The sequence below is a fragment of the Patella vulgata genome, chromosome 3 (assembly GCF_932274485.2).
Source record: "Patella vulgata chromosome 3, xgPatVulg1.2, whole genome shotgun sequence".
NCBI lineage: Eukaryota > Metazoa > Mollusca > Gastropoda > Patellidae > Patella > Patella vulgata.
The window spans coordinates 2,946,204-2,973,408 of record NC_065881.2 but is presented as its reverse complement, the minus strand read 5'-3'; the positions used below and the strand labels follow the sequence as shown (position 1 = coordinate 2,973,408).

At 37.6% G+C, this 27,205-nt stretch overlaps 2 long non-coding RNA genes across 4 annotated transcripts; one reads left to right on the top strand and one right to left on the bottom strand.

Moving 5' to 3' along the window:
* Positions 1–1,562: 1,562 nt before the first annotated feature.
* On the bottom strand, positions 1,563–17,405 carry LOC130012226 (uncharacterized). Of its 3 annotated transcripts, none has more exons than XR_008787607.1 (8): positions 17,191–17,405; positions 16,173–16,275; positions 12,649–12,960; positions 8,353–9,024; positions 6,449–6,598; positions 5,097–5,152; positions 4,228–4,444; positions 1,563–2,740 (listed from the first exon to the last, which is right to left on the bottom strand). It is a non-coding gene; the product is annotated as an uncharacterized LOC130012226 (long non-coding RNA). The 3 variants fall into 3 exon arrangements; XR_008787608.1 differs by having other exon boundaries at positions 17,194–17,405; XR_008787606.1 differs by having other exon boundaries at positions 16,173–17,405.
* Positions 17,406–20,672: 3,267 nt separating this feature from the next.
* On the top strand, positions 20,673–26,970 carry LOC130012225 (uncharacterized). The gene is made up of 4 exons (XR_008787605.1): positions 20,673–20,795; positions 21,454–21,530; positions 21,815–21,868; positions 22,520–26,970. It is a non-coding gene; the product is annotated as an uncharacterized LOC130012225 (long non-coding RNA).
* Positions 26,971–27,205: the final 235 nt, after the last annotated feature.

Here is a 27,205-nt window from a genome sequence, read left to right as displayed (position 1 = left end):
TGAACTGGTTTAAAAATAAGCGTCTGAACGGGGTATTAGTCACGTACATGCGTGAACCGAATCCACGCCAATTGACTCTATGATAGACGTTACTCACTGAGCCACCACGACTCCCTTGATATTATAATACTTGATATAATATCAAGGTTAATTTACGTCCGCTTCCATTGAGATGATACGGTAATCGAGTAGTTTCCTAGTAAGATTGGGCGTCTAAACTTTTCATATATCATGTCATACTGTTACTGGAAATAACCACCTGATAAATACATTTGTGACAATGTATCTTTAATATCCTTGTGGTTGAAGCGGATATTTAGTTGAGAGATTAATTCTCCAAATATTGCTTGGGGTTGCGTGACCGAATGGTTAACGCGAGCGCGTTAGATCATAAGGTCTGTCATTGAGTCAAATGGCATGGTTTTGATTCCCCGCTTGTACGTGACAAGACGTAGTGTCCAACCTCATAAGTTTTCCCCGGGTTTTGCGGTTTCCTCCCACTTCTAAAGATCCTTAAGCGAATCCTTTACATAAAATTAAACCATGTTAGTCCCGAAATCTCCCTCTCTCTCTCTCTCTCTCATAGGTGTACCAGCCAGGAAAACGGGTTTGCGGCAGTTAAAGTTTCAAAATTTTCTCCCGACTTTCCCGTCTCCGTGGACTCTGAATGATTGGTTGGTATTCGAGTCATCTGCCTAAGTAAGGGTACATTAGATCACTTTGAAGTTGCTGCATTCATGGGCTGGAACAGCAAGAAAACGCATTTGCGGGAATGGCCTCCTTCGCCGCTCGCAGACGACCGGAACTACTTTCTGTAAACCGAAATGTTTTCGGGCATTTCAGATTCTGCCCTTCTAACATTCATCGACCCCCCACGCCTCTCGCCGACAGGGATCCCGGACAAGTGGGATGTGACCCTGGGCGTTCTAGTTGAGTTTTTTTTAACACCGTCGACATATGATATTTCTCTAATCCATCAATTAATTAGCCTGCACGTGTACAGGTCTTTAGCACGACGGTGGCCAGTAATCAGCCGGGATCGAACCCACACCACTTGATTCAATTAAAGCGGACGTTAACCTAATCGTCCCCCTATTGACTCATCCTGGGTTGGCACTGGTGTAGGCCTTCAGACCTGGCAAGAAAAAAGGTGTAGTCATTCGGATGGTACAGAAAACTGAGGTCCCGTGCAGAACCCTTGACATAAAAGTAGGCCGTAGCGTCGTTGACTGGTTAAATTTCCCCTCATAGCGCCTTGTGTGTGGCGTATGTCCGTCTTTGTTAACCCAATCGGGGCAGAAGACAAGGGCGGGTATTATAGACTTGATGATACTTGATATATTTGATACTTTAAAAAATGGGAGCCGCCGTGGCCGTGGCTAAGTTATTCGTTGACTAGGGGCAAGTGGTCCAATCCCGTTGTTGATTTCGAAAGTTCTCTGTGATTTTCCGGTGAACACTTTGACGTACATTTGACAGTTGGAATTCGATATAAGAGGAGGGCGTAGCGGCGTATGTCCGTCTTCATTAGCCCAGTTGGAGCAAACTCGTAACAGGTTAAATCTCATTTTACTCCCTTTTATTTCATGTATGCAAACTGGTACATAGAAGAGGTTGATTTATGACATCATGAATCACATCGATATTAACTGAACAAAAACAAGCATATTTGCATTTCATTAAAACAGCGATTGATTATGTTTACTTTTATATTTACTTTTATATTTACGGTCACTTTTATCATGGTCTTCAAGTCAATGAAACACGCCACACCGCCTGGTTAGGTTAGGGCGCCGCGGTGGGAATGTTTCAGAGACAATAAAACAGAGGTCGGATTCAATTTAAAGATAAATTTATTTTCCTCAACAACCCAGTATTTTAACTAAACAGGCCCGGGATTTCCCCACCAACCCAATATTTTAACTAAACAAGCCCGGGGTTCCCCGCCAACCCAGTATATTTATTAAATAATCACGGGGTATCCCCCACCATCCAGCACTTTAACTAAACAATCCGGTGTTTCCCCCACAAACCCAGCAATAAAAGTACTATCAATAATCGGTATTTGGAACTTGTGGTATATTCTACTGATATCTTTCCGCTACTCTTGGCCTTAAATCTCTCCACCAACTCAGCATCTTGATTAAATAAGAACGGGTTTTCCCCACCAATCTAGTATTTGAATATAATAAGCAATCAACCCAGAAAGAGCTAAATCTCTATTCTGTGGCACCCAGTAATGGACACAAATAGGTCGCAACACATAATAATGTATTATGAATATATATAACCTGATTTACATTCAATCGTTTCTATCATACTGTAATTTATAATCAGTTATGTTTGGCAAAATACGCGAAGGGTCTGAATTTAAAAGGTGATAATCTTCTACGTGGGATATATTTAGTCTCCTTCATCGAGTCCCTTAATGCAAATGGTACCCGAAGCATTCTACACGCGATTCAAGTGCCAATGTTAATATTTTCATTTTGACTGAAACATCAATCGTTTCTGTTTGCATTGTCGAAGACTGGATGATATTGAGTTAGTTAGCGACTTGACTCCTTCAATAAGCACGGGGGTTTCGTCATCCATAATTTCATCTAGATAAGCACTGTCAATGATCAGTATTCAGGACTTGTTGCCCTACACCTCGCCTTATATCTGTACGTGGTTAATTTGTTGTGAAGAGCTTGATTAATGGCCACGTTCTTGTCCTTTGACATTGCTACACAGTAATCTGAAATGATTAACATACATTATAAAATGGCCATTGTTTCAGTCTAGTTGGCTAATATGTATTAGGTATGGGCTGGGTAACCCCACACTGTAAAAAATATCCATTTTTAATGTGAGCGAATTCAGTAGTTTAGCACCTTTTTTTGTCAATTGATGACTTTTTTGGAGAAATTGTGTTAATAGTATAAATTATTTCTTCAAATTAAGTGTTTTATCTATTTCAGTGGAATATTCAATATTAAACAGGAAATTTCCGTGACATTTAGGGAACAATGTTTTATTCCCTTCTATAATGGACTTAATTCTGTTATTTTACGGAATAAATGGTGGAATGACCAGGAGGTTTCGTGAATATTAGGGATATAATGTTTTATTCCCTTCTGTAATTCTGTTATCGGTACCGATAAGTAATCGTATACATATATAATCATTCCTAATAATTATCATGTTAAAGTACTCATTTCAATATATTAACCATAATATGAAGAATCATATTTTGTACCGTTTGGTATATTAATTGACATGTATATCTAATTTCCATTATTTATAAGATCTATAAAGTTTATTGTTATTCATCATACGGTAATCAGATTGTAAGTATTTTCATAAATGTGTAAAAATATGTTTTAACGCTGCGTGTGTGAAAAGGTAGTATCTGGTAATCAAGCACGCTTGAATCTGGATAGTATAACCGGTTGGCCAGTGTAAGTCGGTTTGTCTCTATGACAGCGTCTACATACCTGCAAATTGATAATACCGCAAACTCACATCTGAAAGCCTCCAACCACCGTCGAGTAGCGGTTTGTGATACCTTGCTCTCGATTCTTATATTAGCGAACAGAGGTTACGTTTAAAGATTTCCTTCGATATCACTTCGGTGGAAGCGGACAGTAAATAAAGTCATTAATGCACACGTATAAAGTCAATGGTTCGTTCAATGAAATTTTTATCACCTTCATGCTCAGGAAACAAAATTTACCAAATGGAATTTATGTTAATTGAAGGAATTTCTGTAAATTAAAGGATAAATAAATACGGATAAAATTTTCATGGTAATTTTTGTTTCCGTAATTTTTTTACGTTTTTACATGGATATGTTTGTTACAGTGCAGGGTCTAAACCAACTGTCAAGCGCCTTTTTTAGCACGGATAAATCCCGATTTTCTGTTAACCATTTGAGCTAGAGGCGTGTCCTTGTCAAACATCCCTGCTAGCACCATTAACAAGAGCTAGATTATGACCTTGTCAGACATCCCGGCTAGCACCATTAACAAGAGCTAGATTATGACCTTGTCAGACACCCCGCCCATAGCACCATTGACAAGAGCTAGATCTTGTCCTTGTCAGACACACCGCCCAGCACCATTGACAAGAAGAAACCGGAATGGAAAATTCCGAGAAATATTCTCGACCTACACCGCGATCGAACGTGGTGTTAATATGCCGGCACCATAGTAACCATGCCACACTGTGAAAACAAGACTTTACCTCTAATGGCTTGAACTACGGTTGCATCCAATGACATCAGACCAGGTTTAGGATCTTTTGATACTGAACCGAAACATAGCTTTTCTTTTGTAAACATGACGCTCAGAAGGTGACGAGTCACGGATTGTCCACTCTTTGTTTTCTCGAATAATTTCTTGACGTGGACGAGATCTGATGGATATATGAACACACCATACCCATGACAGAGTTCAATCATCTGAAACAAAATAATATAGCTATGTATACAAATAGATGTGGGGGCGGTGGGCGGGGAGAGAGAGAGAGAGAGAGGGGGGGGGTGTCAAACCTAGGTCATTTCGTGACTAACATATGATTCAGTACTACTTCAATAATTCGCTCGCGATCCTACCCCTTGTCACGTACAGGCGGGGATTCAAAACCACTCGACAACCAAATCAAAGTATGACGTCACATCTTTATAAGTGAATGGGTTCGGGGTTCTAACCCAACCGTAACCTCCAACTGTGTTGTATAGTCCTGGGATTGTAATGATACAGGCATCACTCAAAATGAAACAAAAGTGGGGGGGGGGGAACTAGGGGGCGTTACTACAAATGAATTATAAATAGGCCTGCTTATTGGGGTGGGGGTGGGGGACTTTACTCAAACTGAAACAACAAATTAACAATGAATGAATTATAAATAGACTGGGGGGTGTTGCTCGTAGGGGTCTTTAGCAGTGGGAGGAAACCAGAGGACTCGGCAAAAACCCACGAGTTTGGACAGGCGACCATACTCCTTGTATTCGAACCCACGCCAGTTGACTCAATGACAGGCCTTATGATACAGCGCGCACGTGCTAACCATTCGGCCATCCAACCCCCCGATTTATAAATAGGCCTGCTTACTTTATATTTCTCTGCTGCTCTTTTATTAACTCTACAGGCTCAGGGCAATACGGTGTCTGTAAAAAATATAATAACGACTCGTTCATCAGAATTTACATGTTTTAACGATAGTTTCATATTTTCTGAATAATGGTTTATATTTTCTACACAATAATACTTAGAAATTGTATTATATTTCACTTGAAAATAAAAGCTACATAATGGAAGTGTGGAGGTCTACTTGGTCGAGGCATATTACTTTCCTTGTTTTGAGGTGCCTCTACCTGTCCCAGCAAACATTCAAAATTTAAACATTTTAGTTTTGAAAACTGACTTAGAGGATTATAGGATTGTAAGGATTGTCTCCAAATGAAACGTGGTTTAACGTCCTACTGTTCTGCTACGATTGGTCTTATGAAGACTGGCATACGCCATACAGTGTAGTATGAGGGGATTTTTGCCATGACAGTGGCTCTACAGCCTACTCTTGTATCGAATTCCAACTGTCAAGGGATCTTTTATGTACACACCAATGTGTACACGGGACCGCGGCGTTTCGTCAAAATCCGACCGGCCATACGTTGTTCCGTTGTCCTGCACTACTGACGAGGAGGAACCACGCCGGAAAGACGCGATGAACTTTCTCGGCCAACACAGGGATCGAACATGGGACCCCAGATTAGCGAGCCAACGTCTTACTAAGGCACCATTGCTCCCTAAATGGTCAACAAGATTTACATCAGTGGAGCAAACCATCAGTATTGCTTTCATTCGAGACAAATCTAGCTTTAGCCAGACCATGGCTTAACAAGCTATCGGACTTGTTTCTTCATGATCGTAATAACACTACAGAATCAATGATTTTACAACTTTATTGCTAAGCTGTAATGGCTTTAAATGTTCCTCGTCCTCAATAATAATAGCTGCTAGGAATATCTGAATGAGCTTTGATCCATTTCGCTCTACACCCTAATTTATACCCTCTAATTTCTGTACGTCTTAGATAGCCTTGACGTTAATTTCCATCCCAAATATGGAATAAATCTCTTTATTTCACAGGATTAAAGGAGGAGACATTACATTATTTAGCCTACCAACCATAGGTCAATTAACAGACAGAACTTGATGGATATCTTGACAATGGTTATGATTTTACCAAAATATCACTGTTTTTTTTTATGTATAACTATCTATTCACGTTCATTAAGTACGTGTGATTTGACTCTATAGACAGAGTAAAGTAACAATTTTTCAAAGAACCAAAATTGTCTTAAGGACCAAAGTGTTACACATGTTCAAGGGTGTTTTTTTAAAATTTGAGTGAAAAATCTGAATTTTGATAAAACACTGTAGGTATATATAAATGTACATACCTGTGTAGGTATTGACAGGTATATCAACATATCGACTATCTTCCAATTTATTGTTGGCTTTATCCAGCTTCGCTTCTAATTCTGTTATCTGCTTCTGAAGAATCCCACAGTGTTCACAGAAAACTGTTTTGGATGTATTTTCTTTTGAATCTGGGGAATAGTTAAAGATACATTAGTTAAGAGTTTAATAAAGAGTTGGCCATTCTTGCTATAATAATTCAAAATTAGATGATGAAAAAAGAAATATTGAAATCGGGACTTAGCCTCGCTTTCCCAATTTTACATTAAATTTTTAAATGGCGAACCGTTCTAATCTAGTTAAAATCTCGAGTATCCGATGCCATCGAGAGTCGATTATGGTCTTGTTTTGTTAATAAATGTGTAATTAATAATTTAGATAACATTTTAGGCCTAAAGAAAAACCTGCAATAGACAGATTTAGCTCTTGCATAATCTATGTTTAATATGATTATTACAATGACATCATTATTAATGTGACGTCATAATGTATGTTTAGTTTAACAAATGTAGTTTAAACAACTCCAGCATTTATTCTACATTATTGCTATCTCAAAGCTGTCCAATATTTAATCAAAAAACATACATGGTTCAAATAATGTGTTAGACATTACGTTTATAGAATACAAACATTTCACTCCAATCCGATTAAAATACAGATCTATATTTCGTTTCGTTTTTGATACTTTCGACGGCCTCTACTATTCGAAGATCTGACGGTAGTGGGAGGTCGCTTTAGGGGTTATATGAGTGTCTTTTCACCCTTTACGTCAGACATTGATTAATCAATCAGCGTTGACGTTTCTATAGTGTTCCATTCACAACATGCCAAGAAGTCGCTGTAACAGGCCGGTTCATTGGCTAATTCCTCACATCAAGCAGACCACCTGTTATATAACAACTCTTCCAGATCGTAGTGTTGTGAAGACAAGTAGAACGAAATTTTGAACTATAAAAAACGAAACGAATAGGACCGTGTTTTAATCAGATTTAAAAGTATGTGTCTGGGTCCTTTTACATCAAAGTCGTACAAGGAAGCAATCCCATCCTAATTTTTATAAGCCCTGCCCTTAATGTGTCATATTATTTGGGTTTAGACTTGTATTTTTGCGACGACCCATCAAGCAAATACATTTATTTGTGAACTTTTCAATACTAAGAACCATTTTCTAAACTTGTCAAGGAAATGAAATGAGTTAGTTCGCCACCGCGGTTAACCAAATAAAATGTTCTGCTCTGACAGGGCTAATGAAAACGAGTTTACGTCATGCAATGTGCTATGAAGGCAATTTTACCCGGACAGCGGCGCTACGGTCTACTCTTATATCGAATTCCAACTGCCATGGAATCTTTTACGTCCTCCAATGACAAGAGAACATTTCTCGGCCAACGTCTGGATCGAACCCGGACCTGCTTGTTAATGCTTCAGCGACTTAAATCACCGAGCCCCCGATTTATAAATGACCTGTACAAAATACAAAAGAAATGAAATGGGGTTTAACGTCCTACTGTCCCGCTCCGAACTGGGCTAATGAAGACGGGCATTCGCCATACAGTGTCCTATGAGGGAAATATTGCCCGGACAGCGGGGTTACGGCCTACTCTTATATCGAATACCAACTGTCATGGGATCTTGTACGTGCACGCCAATGTGTACACGGGACCTCAGTTTTCCGTACCATCCGAATGACTAGACGGCTGTCCTTGTCAGACACTCCGTCCTGCACCACTGACAAAGGGAAACCACACGCAACCTCCAGCAGCTTACCCACTTAGCCACCGCAGCTCCTAAAAGGTTTGTCTAAAGGTAGAAACAATACACTGATGGAAAGGTTTAACATCGTTAGTTTCCTATAACATAGAATATACATTAAATATACATGTACCTAATGGAAGACCTAACTCTGCCTGTACATTGATATCCATGAAGTTTACAATGTTCTTCCAGGTGAAAATATTGCTCAAAGCAAATTTGACATAATGTACATTGATATAAAGTACTTGCAATAGATTCGCTTTCTTTAACATTTTGTCCTATGATAGGAGATTCTTCATATTCCATATGTATTTTACAATGTTCTTCTAAATCAGGGTATAAATCAAATTTTCTTTCACACAAGTTACACTGAAAATAATTCAAGTTATCAATTTCCTCTTCTTTAACATGTTTCTTGTGAAGTTTTTCCACATCAATTTTTTTTTCCTTTAACATGTTTCTTGTGAAGTTTTTCCACATCAATTTTTTCTTCTTGAACATGTCTTTTGCAGAGTTTTACCGCATTATCAATATCGTCTTTTTTAACATGTCTTTTGCGGAGTTTTACAACATTAGCAATTTGCCCCGTTTTAACATGTCTTTTGCGGTGTTTTACAACATTAGCAATTTGCCCCGTTTTAACATGTCTTTTGCAGTGTTTTACGATACTGTCAATTTTTTCTCCTTCAACATGGATCTTCTTGTTCACGTGTAGTTCATAGTGAAGATCTAGATCACTGTACTCTTTAAAAATCTCATCACAAAAAACACAATGATGGAATGTTTTAACATTATTAGTTTCCTGAAATATACGAAGGTTATAATATCATTAGTTTCCTGAAATATGTAAGTTATAACATCATTAGTTTCCTGTAATATACTATTGAAAAAAAGTAGGGGATATTTGATTTTTAAGTGTTATTAAAGTCACCTAATGAAACTGACGAAGAAACAAATGACAAAATGAAATGAAGTTCACATTCATCGATTTATTCCAAATGATCGTAGACTAAGTAAGGCATAGACTGACCATTATAAGGGTAAAATGATACCCGGGGTCAAACAGCAAAGTTACCACAGCATCACAACCAAGTCAGTAACGGGTAAATCCTCCTCTGTTTGCCAAACAAGCATTGATCCGACGTGGCATACTCCTAATGAGACGTCTAAGGTCATTTTGGTCCAGATTGTCCCATTCCTGTTGCAACGCAGCAGCAAGTTCTTGGACATTGGCAGGACGTTGTTGACGTTGACGTAACCTCTGTCCAAGCATGTCCCAGACATGCTCGATGGGGGAGAGGTCGGGACTCAGTGCTGGCCAAGGTAATGTGGTGATGTTCTGTTGTTGGAGGTAACCTGTAACGATCCTGGCCCTGTGACATCTTGCGTTGTCATCCTGGAAGATGAAACGGCGGCCATGACGTCGTGCGAACGGCACAACATGGACTGCCAAGATGTTGTCCCGGTAGTACTGGCCTGTAACACGCCCTGCAACAACATGTAAAGCCGTTCTTCCAGCAACAGTGATGCCTCCCCACACCATAACAGAACCACCCCCAAATCGATCATGTCTGATGACGTTAACGTCTTGGAAGCGCTCGTTTCGACGACGCCACACCCTCCTACGTCTGTCCAAAAAATCAACAGTGAACCTTGACTCATCTGAAAACATCACATTGCTCCAGCGTCGATTATCCCAGTGTTGACGATCCCTACACCAACGACGTCTTGCCTGAATGTGTTGATCTCTCAAACAAGGCATCACTGGACGTCGGCGCGAAGGTGACCCCTATGCAGTCGATTCCGAATCGTCTGGCCACTCACTCTCACACCAGTGTCTGTTTGAAGACGAGCGCTGATCTGATTTGCTGTGATGACACGATTTCTCAAGGCCAAGGTACGGATAAATCGATCCTGGGCTTGAGTTGTCGCCCTTGGTCGACCTGAGCGTGGTCTGTTCTGTACAGATTGTGTATCACGGTATCTGGACCATAGCCTGCTTATGACAGACTGAGAAACATTCATCGTCCGCGCCACAACCGCCTGTGTTGTGCCGATCTGTAGCATGCCAAGGGCACGTAACCTTTCATTTTGGGTAAGCCGACGCATATCAAAATTTGTTTTCTGGTCACTAAAACAATTAAACTGATGTTTCCACCCTGGAATTCAATGCCACAATGACTGTAACATTCAAAGTCAGAGTCGTGCAAATCTTGGGTTGGACCCCCATGATGATCCCAAGCATCACCTGCATTCCATGCGGTAGCTATTGGTGCGTTTGGGCGTCACATGTAACTGGAAATGTTTCTTCTGTTAGGTTCTATAGTGACTTTTTTCGTAGTCATTTGCATATTTTAGTATTATGCCCCCAAAATCAAATATCCCCTACTTTTTTTGAATAGTATATATAAAAGCTATAACATCATTAGTTTCCTGTAATATATAAAAGTTATAACATCAAAGCTATAACATCATTAGTTTACTGTAATATATAAAAGTTATATTATTAGCTTCCTGTAATGTATAAAAGTTATAACATCATTAGTTTCCTGTGATAAGTTATATTATTAGTATCCTGTAATATATAAAAGTTATAACATCATTAGTTTCCTGTGATAAGTTATATTATTAGTATCCTGTAATATATAAAAGTTATAACATCATTAGTTTCCTGTGATAAGTTATATTATTAGTTTCCTGTAATATAAAAAAGTTATAACAATGTTATGTATTGAGAGAAAGTGGTTTTAACATCCACTCAAAACAAACTAGGTCATTCCTTGAGCAATTGGAGCGAACTGGCTGAATGGTTCATTGAGTCATGATGTGGTTTTGAATCCCTGCTTGTACGTGAAAAGGAGTAAAGTCCCCTGTGGGTCATTCCATGTCAAGTGCTAAACCCTATTTCTCTCTCTTCAGGGATCACGTGGCTAAGTGGGTAAGACGCTGGCTTGCTAGCCTGGAGGTCGGGTGTTCGATCCCTGCATTGGCCGAGAAAGTTCATCCATATTTTCCAGCGTGGTTTCCCCTTGTCAATGATGCAGGACAGAGGGCCTGACAAGGACAGCTGTCTAGTCGTTCGGATGGGACTAAAAACCGAGGTCCCGTGTACACATTGGCATGCACATAAAAGATCCCTTGGCAGTTGGAATTCGATATAAGAGTAGGCTGTAGGGCAAAATTTCCCCTCATAGTACACTGTATGGCGTATGCCCATCTTCATTAGCCCAGTTTAGGAGCAGAACAGTAGGACGTTAAACCCCATTTCATTTCATTTCTCTCTCTTCGATTCTTCTACAACCTTTGTCAGTAGGATGCACTATTCCTGTACAATAATGGAAACAAGACTTTAGAGAGAGAGGGAAACTGGGTTTAATGCCCACTCGACAAAAACATATGGTTTAATTTTATTTCAATAAAATTAATATAATTAATGATATAATATTAAAATAGACAGGATAGTAAAATTGTTTACATTATCACTCGAGCACGATGCTGTGTGTCGATAGGGTACCATTGAGCATGCCATGTGCAACGAACACGTGTAGTAAATTCTTTGGAAATACCGGACATATTAAATAATCAAAATTATTTTGTATTTGAAAATCCAATGGCATGCTTTCAAATATTTATGTCAAAACCAATCTTATAAAATATTATGTAGGCTTTTTTTAAAAAAAATCAACCTGATTTTAACTGCTGAATACGTGACTTGTCAAAGAGTGCAAGGTGGAGAAAAATGTCAAGAATGAATGAATCGACGAGGTACTAAAAATGTCCATACTGCCCTAAGTTTTATACAGAAAATCTATTGTTATAATAGAGTTTTGTGTGGAATTGGAGAAATAAATGTAGGATGTTTTTACAGTTTATTTATCTATATCTCTAGATTAATTTACAAACCAGTAAAAGGGCACTAGCCCAGGACTAGTACGGTTAAATAGATCACTAGCCTGTAAGTTAATTTTGGTAGGCCCGGGCGTCGGGGTATAGATTGTTACAAGCCTGCTTCAACTGGGCTTATGAAGACGGGCATAAGCCATACAATCTTCTATAAGGGAAGGATTGTCTGAAAAAATACTGATGAAATAAAATGGGGTTTAACGTCCTACTTTTCTGCTTCGACTGGGCTAACGATGATGGGCATATGTCATACAGTGTGCCATGAGGGCAATTTTGCCCGGACAGCAGCGCAAAAGCCTACTCTTATATCGAATTCCAACTGCCAAGGGATCTTTTATGTGTGCACCAATGTGTACACAGGACCTCAGTCTTTTATCCCCATCCTGCACCACTCACAAGGCGAAACCACGTCGGAAACAGCTCATGAAATTTCTCAGCCAAAAAAAAAAATATACAACAAAAAAAAAACATGAACTGCTTTTCTTTTTTTGTAGATAAGCTTACATGTAGATATCAAACATACCAGTTGATCTCTTGAAGCAGGACGGGGTTGATCCGGTGATCCCGGAAGGGGTTCATCTCGTGATCCAGGAAAGGGTTCATCTATTGATCCCGGAAGGGGTTCAACTCGTGATCCAGGTTGATCTTGTGATCCAGGAAGGGGTTCATTTGTTGAATCAGGAAGGGGTTCATTTGTTGAATCAGGAAGGGGTTCATTTGCAATGCTATCACGCCATTTACACCAATGTTGTTGTAAATTTTTAATCCATTTGCTCCTTTTTCTTCTAGGCATTGTGATAGTCTTTCCTGATCCAACTTGTTCAGTTTGTTTTATCTAAAATAGAGAAAAAAATATTTCTAAATGTTTGAAATGAAATCAAGATTAATGTCCTACTGTTCTGTTCCGACTGGGCTAATTAAAATGGGCATATGTCATACGGTGTGCTATGTAGGAAATTATGTCCGGACAGCGGCCTACTCTGATTTGGAATCAGACTGACAAGTGTCCCATTCTGCACCAGTGACTAGGGGGAACCCTGTGGAAAATCCATGTTAACTGTCTTGGCCTGTGCAAATCGACTGACCTGTCCAATATCTGCTACTGCACCACACAACAACTGTACATATCAGATCGAGTGAATGGATCCAGGAGGTCGACCGTAAAAGTCCAGAGAAATGAAATGAAATGGGGTTTAACGTCCTACTGTTTTGCTCCTATGCTGAGCTAATGAAGACGGGCATACACCATACAGTGTGCTATGAGGGAAATTTTGCCCGGGCAGCGGCACTATCGCCTACTTTTATATCGAATTCCAACTGCCAAGGGATCTTTTACGTGCATTCCAATGTATACACAGGACCTCGGTTTTTCGTCCCATCCGCATGACTAGACAGTCGTCCTTGTCAGGCCCTCCGTCCTGCATCACTGACAAGGGGGAACTTTCTCGGCCAATGCAGGGATTGAACACCCGACCTCCAGGCTAACGAGACAGCGTCTTACCCATGTGATCCCCGAAAGTCCAGAGAGGAGAGAGAGACAGAGAGAGAGAGAATTGGGGTTTAACTTCTACTCGACACAAACTAGGTGTGTCTAACATATGGTTTAATTTTATGTCAATAATTGGCTTGCGCGTAGGGGTATTTAGCAGTGGGAGGAAATAGGAGAACACGGAGAAAACCCACGAGGTTGGCGGGCGACCCTACTCCTTGTCACGTACAACTGGGGACTCGAAACCACGCCAGTTGACTCAATGACAGACCTTATGATACAGAACGCGCACGCTAACCATTCAGCAATCCAACCCCCTAGGCAACCCACAGCAGCTAAATCATCCGGGCAGTCAACAAGTGTTGTCGCATATTTTTACATTTTTTAGTAATGAAACAATTATAATACACTAATAACCAATTAAGAGTAACAACAACTCATCAATTCATGTAATTATCAGAAAATCATTAGAATTTGATTTGTTTGTATAAAGTTCTGCCCCATGCTAACGTTTAGTATACGAAACATTTAATATCATGGATTTAGCTGTTCAAGTTATCAAAATTCATTGAAAATCAATATACTTGTTCATCTCAAGACCTTAAACTGAAGCCAATCCGATGATAACTTTAGCCTCTAGACGTCACAAGATTTTTCAAAGTGATCAAGGGTCATAACTTTGGCAGTAATTATCAGAAATGTTGAAAATCAATATGATTCTTCGTCGCATGACCTCGAACACTGAGTGTAAATTTGAAGTCAATCGGATATCATCTTTAGCTTCTAGAGCATCCACAAGATATTTTGAAGTGTTCAAAGGCCATAACTCTGGCAGTAATTATCAGAAATTGCTGAAAATCAATAGGCTTCTTCGTCTCATGACCTTAAACACTGTGTATAAATTTAATGTCAATCGGATATTCACTTTGGCCTCTAGAGTGTCCACAAACAATTGTGGACGCCGGACCAACGAATTGACGAATGGGGGTGACACAATTGAATATATGACTACATTTCAATGTAGGCGTATAAAAAACAAACTAAAAATAAGGGGGAATATTTCCCAAAAGTTATATAAAGCCAGTACGAGTCATGATCGACTATATGCTACAAGAAATATGTAGGCACATTGAAGGTAACGGCTCTTTATAAATCCTATTTCGTTTCATGTTTTTTAATAGTACAAAATTTTGTTTTCTTTTCTTAACTACACTGGAAGAGTTGTTATGTAACAGGCGTTCTAGTTGATGTGAGAAATTAGCTAATGAAACGGTCTGTTACGGCGAGTTCTTGGCGTGATCTTCACGGAACTGTGGGTAAACCCCTAGAAACGTTAAAGCTGATTGATTAATCAATATCTTTCATAGGGTCAAAAGCCGCCCGTATGACACCTGACATGACCTCCCAGTACAACTGGTCAGATCTTCATGTAGTGTAAGCCGATTCCTCTGCCCCCTCCCCAAAAAACCCATACGCGCATGTGAATTATTGAAATATAATTGAACCATGTGTAAGTCTCGAAATGACCATTTATGTGAAATTTACAAAGAGACAAGTTAAATCTAAAAGGCGTATGTAGTAGTCATTTTTGGTGTATTTAAGGAAATTCATTATTAATATTAATGCAAAATATATGTAAGCAGGAAGGGCTTGTGGGCGAATTCTCATATTTTGAAAGTGAGAGAGAGAGAGAGAGAGAGAGAGAGAGATAGAGAATGGGGTTTAAACGTCCACTGACACAAACTAGGTCATTTCGGGCCTAACACATGATTCAATTTTATTTCCATAATTCGCTTGCGCGTAGGGGTCTTTAGCAGTGGGAGGAAACCGGAGGACCCGGACAAAACCCATGAGGTTGGACAGGCGACCCTACTCCTTGTCACGTACAACCGGGGATTCGAAACCACGCCAGATGACTCAATGACAGACTTAATGATACAGCACGCACGTGCCATCCAACCCCCCTGAAAGAGAGAGAGAGAGAGAGAGAAATGGGGTTTAACCTCAACTCGACTCAAACTAGGTCATTTCGGGACTAACACATGGTTCAATTTTATTTCAATAATTCACTTGCGCGTAGGGGTCTTTAGCAGTGGGAGGAAACCGGAGGACCCGGAGAAACCCCACGAGGTAGGCCAGGCGACCCTACTCCTTGTCACGTACAACCGGGGAATCGAAATCCCACCAGTTGACTCAATGACAGACTGTATGATACAGCGCAGCGCGCACGTGCTAACCATTCGGCCATCCAACCCCCCATTTTTTTAAAGTGAATTCCGGTGTTTATATGTTTTTAAAAGTGAATTCCGGTGATCATCGGTGTTTTTCAATTATTTATTATTAATATTAATGCAAAATATATGTAAAGAGGTAGGCCTTGGAGTCAAATTTTGATATTTGCAAAGTGAATTCCGGTGAATTCCGGTGATTTAGTATCCGCTCAAAATCTAAACAAAACAACTCGACGCAGCTAAATGTTGACAACTTGTTTGCTTCTTTCAGCTGACAGCAAAATTCACAATTTTCAGTTACCTGCACTGCTAACACGTTAAACTTACATATCATATCCATTTTTTTTTCTCAAAATATTTTTTTACTGTTGATTTTTTAACGAGATTTCCAAAACCTCTACTGCAAACCGATAACTGGATCTTGACCGATCTGTAGAATATCTGTCAGTGTTTATGTAGCGAAGCGGAATTTTAATATGTTTATAGGTTTTATTATGTCAAGTAATATAGTGTATTGAGTGAGTGCACCTTTAAACTAACAAACTGACACTAATTTTAATTGCAACTGGTCTATAATAACATCTCTCCTTTTACTTGGCTTGTTAACCTGTACTGTTTTCTTAGAGCCCAAATCTTGGGGTGAGTACAATTCTACTCCCTTGGTTACAAGCAAGTTTTCTTTTTATCTGAACCTCACTTTAGACATCAGACATTAGATAGATTTCGAAGTGTAAGGACAATTTGATATCTTCAATCAAATTGTTTAACTTTATTTTCCAAATCTAGTTAGGATATTTTCAGAGAATTGTTCCAGTTATACTACTTCAGTATTACAGGTATGTGTGCTAATTCTCTTATTTTGGGTAATTGGGGTTTAGATGGAGCGGATGTAGGAATGATAGAAATTGTAATATTAAGCAACCATTTTATTTAAATAGATAGAAAATAACATGTAAAGATCATTAGTTTTTCATATATACATATATATAGTAGATTATAAGGTACCGTTTTGAAAGTATATTGTATGTATAATCAGAATAATGTTATTTTCCAGAATATAGTTATCTGAAGATTTTGTTCACCATCTTGATAGTCTTATTTAAAAACCCCTTCTTTGGGTATGTTATCAATTACTTATATTATATTTAGTATAAACTTAAGGCCTTTTTAATATGTTTAATTTAATTAGTGATGTATTTTAGTGTATAAATTATTGATATATTTCATTGAGTACCAATATGCATGCCTTACTATTATTTTATTGTACTCAACTGTTACTGTGATATGTATATTAATTTTAACGTATATATATTTCAGGGTTTTTAATAAAGGTTTAAAAACTAACCACCTTAGTTTTTATTGAGAATTTACACCCCCCGGTTACATTTATACCCACAAATCTAACCCTAACCCTTCAGAATAGTTTTAGCCACAATCCACCGTTGTTACAGCTTCAATTTGTACGTTTGACATGTAATTTATAAACCTAACCCTAACCCTCGAGAAGATATTCTCCAGATGACACAATGATCTAGTATTATTCCCTTGGCGAACTCTAGCAAATTCAAATTTGAAACACAGAATTTCACACGAAACGAAATTTATCTATTTTTCAGTTATTTTCAATATTAAGTCATTGTAGTTATCTAATGTTGGCCTACCATGCCCAAAAATATTCACATTTGGTTAAATGTGCCGGAAGGACATATTGCCGAAAACACTGCAACATTAAGTATATAAAACTATATTTCGTTTCGAGTAAAATTTATAGGAAGATAGGCACAAAGGGTTAAATCTAATTAATAAGGACAACTTCAAGTTTGGCCAAAGGTCACGAGATGTAAACAGGGTTAACGCTAATCTCAACCCTAACCCTTACCCTGGACCTAGCCCTAATACTTAATCTAACCCTAACCAACAATCACACGCTCTACTTATTACATCTCAGCGACATCGACGAGAATTGAGTTGACCTTAAGAATAAGATCTAGCCATGGCAAATCTAGTTTCATTTTGTTAGCACAGTTTTATTTATTTGGTCACAGACCACTAAAGATTTCCCCATTCACAATGTTAATTCTTGTATCTTAGACAGATGGAGCAAAATGTGGAAACCCCTTGATTTACTTCATTCTCAGCCAAATTATCATTGTTTGTCCATAGGCGTACGACCTGGGGGGGGGGGGGCGCCCCCCCCCCCCCATTTTGGGCACCAAATGCTGGGAAAATTTGGGCACACAATTGTACTTTGTAAAAGTTGTATAAAAAATAGTGTGTTCTTGAATGTGTCCAATTTAACATCGAATTTAAATTCAGAGTGTCTATAGTTAGGCAATTAAATAGAAATCTGAAGACTCATACCCTCTATTGTTTGGAGTACAGTAAGCCACGAGTTACAGTTACATAAACAACTGTTTTTAGTTGTGTATATTACAAGTTAATAAAATTTAGTTCTCTTTTATTGATGATTTAGAAATTAAGAACTTATTCATCGCAAAAGAGATATTATTATTATTATGTAACATACTAAGAACCTAACTACATTTTGGGGGCACCAACCACCACCGCCCCCCCCCCCCCCCAGTCAAATGGTTTTGACAAGATGTATGCACAGTGATAACCAGGGCACTGATATAATCGGGGCTAAGCCTCGCTTTCCCATTTTTAAATTAAATTGTTAAATGGCGAACCGTTTTAATCAAGTTAAAATCTCGAGTATCCGATGCCATCGAGAGTCGATTATATGCTCTTGATTTGTTAATAATGTCTAATCAATAGTTTATATATAATATATAACATTTCAGGCCTATGACATCATTATTAATGTGACGTCATAATGTATGTTTAGTTTAACAAATGTACTGTTTTTAAAACAATGCGAACATTTATTCTACATTATTGCTATCTCAAAGCTGTTCAAAAATGAAATGAAATGAAATGGGGTTTAACGTCCTTCTGTTTTGCTCCGAACTGGGCTAATGAAGACGGGCATACGCCATACAGTGTGCTATGAGGGAAATTTTGCCCGGACAGCGGCACTACGGCCTACTCTTATATCGAATTCCAACTGTCAAGGGATCTTTTACGTGCACGCCAATGTGTACACGGGACCTCGGTTTTCCGTCCCATCCGAACGACTAGACAGCTGTCCTTGTCAGCCCCTCCGTCCTGCATCACTGACAAGGGAGAACCACGCCGGAAAATCTGGATGAACTTTCTCGGCCAATGCAGTGATCGAACACCCGACCTCCAGGCTAGCGAGCCAGCGCCTTACCCACTTAGCCACCGTGATCCTCTCAAAGCGGTCCAATATTTAATCAAAAAACATACATGGTTCGAATGTGTTAGACATTACGTTTATAGATTACAAACATCTCACCCCGATCCGATTAAAATACAGATCTATATTTCGTTTCGTTTTTTGTACTTTTGACGGCCTCTACCACACGAAGATCTGACTGTAGTGCGAGTTCGTTTCAGGAGTCATACGAACGTCTTTTCACCCTATGACGTCAGGCATTGATTAATCAACCAGCGTTGACGTTTCTAGTGGTTTAACAACAGTTCCATGCACGGCGCGCCAAGAAGTCACCGTAACAGGCCGGTTCATTGACTAATTCCTCACATCAGACAGAACGCCTGTTATATAACAACTCTTCCAGATTCTAGTGCTGTGAAGACAAGTAAAACGAAATTTTGAACTATAAAAAAACGGAACGAATAGGATCTGTGTTTTATCAGATTTAAAAGTACGTGTCTTGGTCCTTTTACATCAAAGTCGTCCATGGAAACAATCCCATCTTAATGTTTATAAGCCCCACCATGTGTCATATTATTTGGGTTTGGACGACCCATCAAACATTGACGTATACATTTATTCATGAACTTTTCAATACTAATAACCAATTTGTTCGCCACCGCGATTAACCAAATAAAATGTTCTGCTCTGACTGGGCTAATGAAAACGGGCATACGTCATGCAATATGCTATAAGCAATTTTGCCCGGACAGCGGCGCTACGGTCTATTTTTATATCGAATTCAAACTGCCATGGGATCTTTTACGTCCTGCAATGACAAGGGGAAACCCCACCGGAAAATCTCGACGAACGTTCTCGACCAACACCGGGAGCGAGTCTTCTTTGTCACACTATCCATGCTACACCACTTATAAATCCTACATGGAAATTTCTCACCCAACACCGGGATCGAACCCGGATCTGCTGGTTAATGAGTCAGCGACTTAATCACCGAGCCCCCGTGGCCCCGGTTTATAAATGGTCTGTACAAAATATAATTTCGATGATTTCCATTTTTAAATACTTACTACAAGCAGACTCCTCTCGTTTAGATTCCTCTACCGATTCGTCCGATTCAACTGAAATCTCATCGCGGAAAGGTGCACACTTCATTATCAGCCGGAATGCTTAAAAATCAGAGGAACATTAGATCATAAATTGTATTTTCTGTAGAAAGTTACTTCAATGATTTAAAATTAAATGTGAAATTTATGTTAAATTTAGATGATTAAGACCATCAAGATCAACTTCTATCATCTGATCTGATATCTCATACAAGATCAACTTGTAGCATTTTTTTTTTTTTTTTTTTAAATATAGTTTATTTATAAAATTCATATAATTACATTCAGTTATGCATAATTATATTAACAATGCAATAGATAATTTATAATTTAATACAGTAGAATTATTTATTTATTTACAATTGTTATATACAAAGTCAATATGAGATGATATATACAAACGGTAATATAATACAAAATACAATTAAAGTTCCTATATTATAGCTACTTTCCTATATACAGCTAAAAATATATTTGAAGTCTGTAGTGGAAAAGCGTCTGGTTGAAAGAGAGTGTGATGTTTCCCAGCACAAAAAGAACGTGCATAGGGAATTGTGGGATGTTATGATGGCCATGTTAATGTTAGAGGTGAGTGTTGATTACAGTGAATGAATAGCGATAAAACAAACGGGTAAAACTTGAGTTAGTGTTTAAATGTTTTTAATGGATTTCTATTTTACTGTTGGACATATTTCAGTGGGTGTATAGGTATTTTATTTATATGACAGTGAGATAGTGCCATTTAACGAAAACGAAAGATGACTAAGATGTCAAGTTGTGACAACTTAAAGTAAATAGCACGGTCTGTTTAGTCATATAGTAGAGTAATTAATATGGAAGCTTCATACAGGACGATAACTTGCCTTATACAGGAGAATTCGGTAAGGCAGAGTAGGCTGAAGCTTGGTGATTTCGATTTTATTTCCTTTTGTATAATATTGGTTTATCAATTAAGCCAAAATTTTCCAGAATTTATATGGGGTAGGCCTACAGGTGTTTGGTTATTTTCGCTTGTAGGCCTACATTCTTACTAAAAATTGCAATGAGTGCTCATATACGAAAGAAATATAAGAAGATGTCTATGGTTGTAGCTACTTATTATAGTAGCAAAGTCAATATTTCATGGGAGAAGTTGCAGAGTATAAATTCAGACATGACGACACAAACCTAGGCTTAAGGAGGGTCATAAGGTAGTGAAGACTCGAGCTTAAGAGAGTAATCTTATTTTTGTTTTCTTTTTGTATAGAATTGTTATATAAGCTCTTGTGAAATATTGGTGGATAGAGGGTGTGTTCGGTTAGACCATATGATCGACAGGTATAGGTATATATCATGAATGTATTTAGATTTTATATTGTGTAGATGGATTGTATTGTTGTTGATTTTGAATTCTTTGGTGAGATGAATGTTGTTTATATGTGTAGTAATGAAACATTTATAGAATTTTAATTTGGGGCAATTCAGAAATAAATGATGGTAAGATTCAGTTGCTCGGTTACAATAGTGGCATTTATAGTTGATAGTATATATATTTCTGTATAGCATAATATCTTTTGTTAGTACTGCATTATTGATGATTGTATACATGAAATCCTTTTCTTTTTCAGATAAGGAGGAGCATTTATAGAGGTTTGTCCAGACTTTTGAAAAGTCAACATGAGGTAATTGTTTATTTATTTTTGGTTGTGTCTGTAATAAGTCAATTAGGGACCAGTATATGTCTTTAAGTTTTGTATTGTATGTATATTTGATGGATGATTTGAGGCTATTGTAAGTTTCTTTTATATCTATATATGATTGGGGGAGTTTTTCCGAGTGGGTATAATTATTGGATGCATATCTTGGCAGAGTATCCCTTGTAGTAAATCCTAGCCAGTATATGTATAGGCCTAACCAGGGACTGTTGTTGTCTTTGATTGCTTTTACTATAAGTTGTTGTTGCATTGCCTGGATTTTTAGTCGAATGTTTGGCACTTTAAGGCCACCATTTTTATGCTCTAGGTTCAAGGTGTTTCGATTAATTGTTTCACTTTTATTTTCCCAGATGAAATTATAGATTATTTTATTTATGTTTTTAATAATTGAGTTTGAGGGAGGAACTATCCTAGCAACAAACCATAGTTTGCTGAGTATATAGGTGTTTAAGATGCATACTTTTTCTTTATATGAAAGAGAGTGATTTTCCCATGTCTGGATGGTTGAATTGATTATTTGAACAAGGGGTAGCCAGTTCTTTTCCATTTTATTTGAGCCAAACCAAATGCCTTGTAATTTTATAGCGTCTGTTTTAATATTAATATTTATATTTACAGGATAGGAGTAGTGTGATGGTTTTCCAACAGAAAGGATTTCAGTTTTATCATGGTTTAGTTTGGAGCCAGATATAGAGCCAAATGTTTTGAATTGTTCGAGGAGGGTGCTGTATGAAGAAAGTCTAGATATTATAGCAGAACAGTCATCTGCATGCTGAAATAACTTAATCTCTGAAGGGTGGTTAGGGATCCTGATGCCTTTTATGAGGATGTTTTTGTTTATGTATGAAGCAAGGGGGTTGATACACAATGAGTATAGAATCATGGATAGTGGACATCCTTGACGAATCGATCGGTTAATTTTAATATTTTGGGAAAAGGATCCATTTACTTGGACTTTACTAATCAAGTTTTTAAACATTATTGTAACCCAGTTAAGGATGTAATTTGGGAAATTAATATGTTTAAGTAGATTTATGATATAGTTGTGTTCAATGCGATCGAAGGCTTTTTCTTGGTCAAATGATAATATATAGGCACTGGACTCATTTGTGTTTATATAATTTAGTATTGTATCTATTGAATATAGGTTATCAAAAATGCTTTTATTTGGTCCAGCTCCTGTTTGTGTATTAGAGATTAATTTGTTAATAACAGAATTTATTCTTGTGCTTAGAATTTTTGTTATGATTTTATAGTCCACACATAACAGGCTTATCGGTCTATAGTTCTTGAGTAATCGATGGTCGCCTTTATTCTTGTAGTTAATTGTTATGATACCAGTTCTCATTGTGTTAGATAATTCCCCCTGTAGATAGATGTTGTTTAATACTTCTGTTAAATCGTTTCCTATAATGTCAAAGAATTTTATGTAGAAATCTCCTGGAATACCATCTATACCCGGGCTACGGTTTGTTCTAAATTTTTGAAACGCCTTAAGGACTTCATCTCTAGATATAAAATGTGATATTGAATCTCTTTCCGTGTTTGTTAGTGTGTTTATGTCACTGTTTTCGATATAGGACTTCATTAAGTTATCATTAATATTTTGAGAAGTATATATAGTTGTTGGTAGAATTGGTGAATTGTGTCTAATATATCTTGTTTATTGTCACAGATTGTATTATTTTGATTGATCAGTTGTTTAATTTGTTTTTTTGCACCCTTTTTAACTTCTGCTAATTTATATATTTTAGAATTAGTAGATACATCAATTTGGGGTATTTCTAATTTTGAACGTATAACGTAGCCTTGTTTGGTATTATATTCTATAAGCTCAATTTTTGATTTAATCTCGTTTATAGAGTTATTCTTACTAGGTATTTCATTTTCTAGGGATTCCAGTTGTTGATAAAGGTTACTGAGGATATGTTTGTTCTCAACTGCTAAGGCTTGACAGTAATTTTGTGTAATATTTCTAATAGCGGCTTTACCTTTTTCCCACCATTGTATGTTGTCAATGATTTGGTATTTTTTGTTTTGCCAACTTGACCAGAAGGTTTTAATTTGAATTTGGTAGTTTTTATCATCTAGAATAGAATTGTTAAGTTTCCAATATCATTTACCCCATTTAAGATTGTTAAGGTTGATATTTAGTTCCACTGCTTTATGGTCAGTGAAATGAAGTGGTATATGTTTAATTGATTTGATGTAAGTTGCATATTTATTACTTATGTAAATGCGGTCTAATCTGCTAGCATGTCCTTGTGAGTTGTGATAGGTAAAAAGGGGAGTGTCAGGGGAGATAATTCTGTAACCATCACTTATATTAAGTAGATTTTGTATATCAAGTACAGGGCTGGCCACGAATAAATTGATGGTTACAACTATATATAAAAATTGCTCACGCAAACTATGTGAGCACACATTTTGTAACATTGTTTCAATTTAAAATCATAAGAGAATTACTATTCCTGGCACAAAGTTTGCAGTAAACATGTGTGACCATCGCTTTCTGTTTTTGACAGTCATACGTACTCTTCTTTATTAAAACCAATTTCCGTATGGATTTCTTCACCCCACGAAATAAATGTGGATAGGGCAATCAGGTTGCCTTTGGCCATTATTACGCTTAGATTGAAAATTATACGACTGCACAATGGAATAAAAACCGAAGTTCTGATAAAATAGGAAATACCGATAAATATTAGTTTGAAACGTGTTCATTTAGCGTGAATGCCTAATGCCGGATGTAAACATTCTTTACTTTAGACTCGATTATCACGCGTTCGTTACTGGTGTTCGTAGGAAAACCAGTCATAACGTTCAGGTCTAAAGTGTATTTTTAGTAACAAGAGTGCTGAGTAACTTTTTAGCCAATCAAATTTAAGGAGGAAAAGCCGCGTGCAGCTGGGTGAATCTCAGTTTGACAGACGAATTTATGAAGTTATTGACATTGTTGGTTTAGTTTCGGCAATAAACTTGTCAATATTTTGATTATTTTTACAGGGTTTTCTTAAAATTTTGCGCGAGCAACGAACCGCTCGCGTAAATGTAGATTTGCGCGAGCACAGCGCGAGCGCGAGCAACTGCTCGCGTCTCGTGGCAAGCCCTGAAGTAGATATCTTATAGCATCTTTTGGATGGCTATTCATGTTGCCATGTTTGTTATCTTTACTGTTTTCAATAAGGTTAAAATCACCAGTAATAATATAAGAATGTTGTGGATTATGAATAGTTTTGACATATTCAAGAAGTCTCTTGTAGTAATAAGTTTTCAATTCTCTCTTGCAGGGACCATATATATTGAATATTTGAATAGTTTCATTATTTGCATTTACCTCCAGATGTTGGAGCCTACCTGCTAATTCATCAGGTGTTTTGTAGAGTTTATGTATAATGTTTGGGCTTAATAATAGGGCAATGCCAATCTTTGTTTCATTATATGCAGTGTATAAGTTATAGCCAGTTTCGTTTTCAACATTTTTTATTTGATGGACATTGGATTTTAGAATTTCTTGTATACAAACAATATCTAGTTTGTTAAATATATTGCTAATTTGTTTAATCTTTTGAAGATTTCCTTGTAGAGCGTTTATGGAGTAAATTAACATAATAATTAGGTAAATAATAGGGATAGAAGGCTTCATTGTTAACTAATATGGTTTCAAGAACTTATAACGTCTTAATTTGTTTGATCTCTAAACTTCTGTTTCGGTAAGCGGGGATTCCGCTCGCGCCCTTTTATCATCTATTTCTGTTTCGGATAAACTATCAAGGCTTCTTTCCCTTTTACTTACTGTGTCACACTTAGTGACTGTAGAGTTATTTAACAATGAGACATCAGCGTCATAGTTAAGATTTGACTGCGATGTTTCAGGGATATCATGGGATGAGTTGTCAATGATACTGTTATCCTCTAAATAACTTTGACCCACTGAGGATCCTGTGTTAATGGGGGTGGAAGAAACATGACCACTAGATGTATCAATAATAGACTTATTAACATCATTGATAAAATGGCTATCAGGGCTGAGGATAACATTTGTTGTATCGGTAGTGATAGGAATGTCATTGTTGACTACTGTTGTTTTTATGGAGTCTAGAGTAGCTAAGTCCTGGTTTAGACTTCCTGGGTTTGACATTTGTTTTTGTCGTATTATTTTTGAGGGGATAATATTATTGACACCAGGGTTATTGTCTTCACTAGGGTCATAACCTAAGACATGGTTATTGATATTTAGGTGCTCATGATTAGGTTCATAAATATCATCAATATTATGGGTGGGTTCAGTGGCTATATCAGCAGATACTATAGCACTGTTTGGACTAGTTTGGGGTTGAAGGGCAGGAAATTCCATTTGATCATCAGGATTTGGTGCATTGGGGTTGGTTGGCAGACTATATCTTTTGTCTGGTTTTGTACATTCACGGCCAAGATGCCCATGCAGGCCGCAGTTGTAACAAATTTTGCCCCTAGTTTGGCCCTCATATTTAATGGATACATGTATCCCTTTTATATAAATGTGCGATGGAATAGGTTTAAACATTTTTTTTACATAAACAATTCTAACACCGCTTTCCCGTTGGAAATGGTTTGAAGCAGGATCTGTCATATTTAACCAATTCACAATAGTTCGTCAATTTGTTAACCAGATAATTATTGTCCATTTCGAATGGTAGGCCGAAGACCGCAACAGGAATTGAATCAACAGGGTAGTCCCATGTGATGTTTCCAGCCGACTCTACTGTATAATTGCAATTCTTCACTGAGAAGGTCTTGAGATTCTCAAGAAATAACTCCTTGGCAAGTATATCCTTAAGAGTTAGGCAAAACTTGCCCTTACCTACATTTTGGAGACATTTTATATTGCTGATGTCAAAATCCTTAGCTTGTAGGAAATATAATATGTCTACTGAGGCAATACCAGTGGAGGGGTTATCATCGTCGGGAATCAGTTCAACAGTATTGTCACGAATTATACGGTTTGTTACACTCATCTCCCCATTAGGGTTAATTGTCATCTTTGTCGATTTTATGTAACTCATTGTCAATAAAACACTTCAACAGCTTGTATGTGGTCTTAATTAGAGTTTAAAGGTGGTGAATCACGGTGGCCATAGACCGGCCATGACAATATGGCTGACACCAACACTGAGAATTCAAATGTCTTGTCACAGTAGAACTCGAATAGTTTATACAATTATCAACTCTGAGATATTAATCCATTACAGGGTATCTGGGTCGTATCTATACAAAAGATAAGATGGCCATTGTCGGACACTAAATAAATAGCTCTTTATAAAC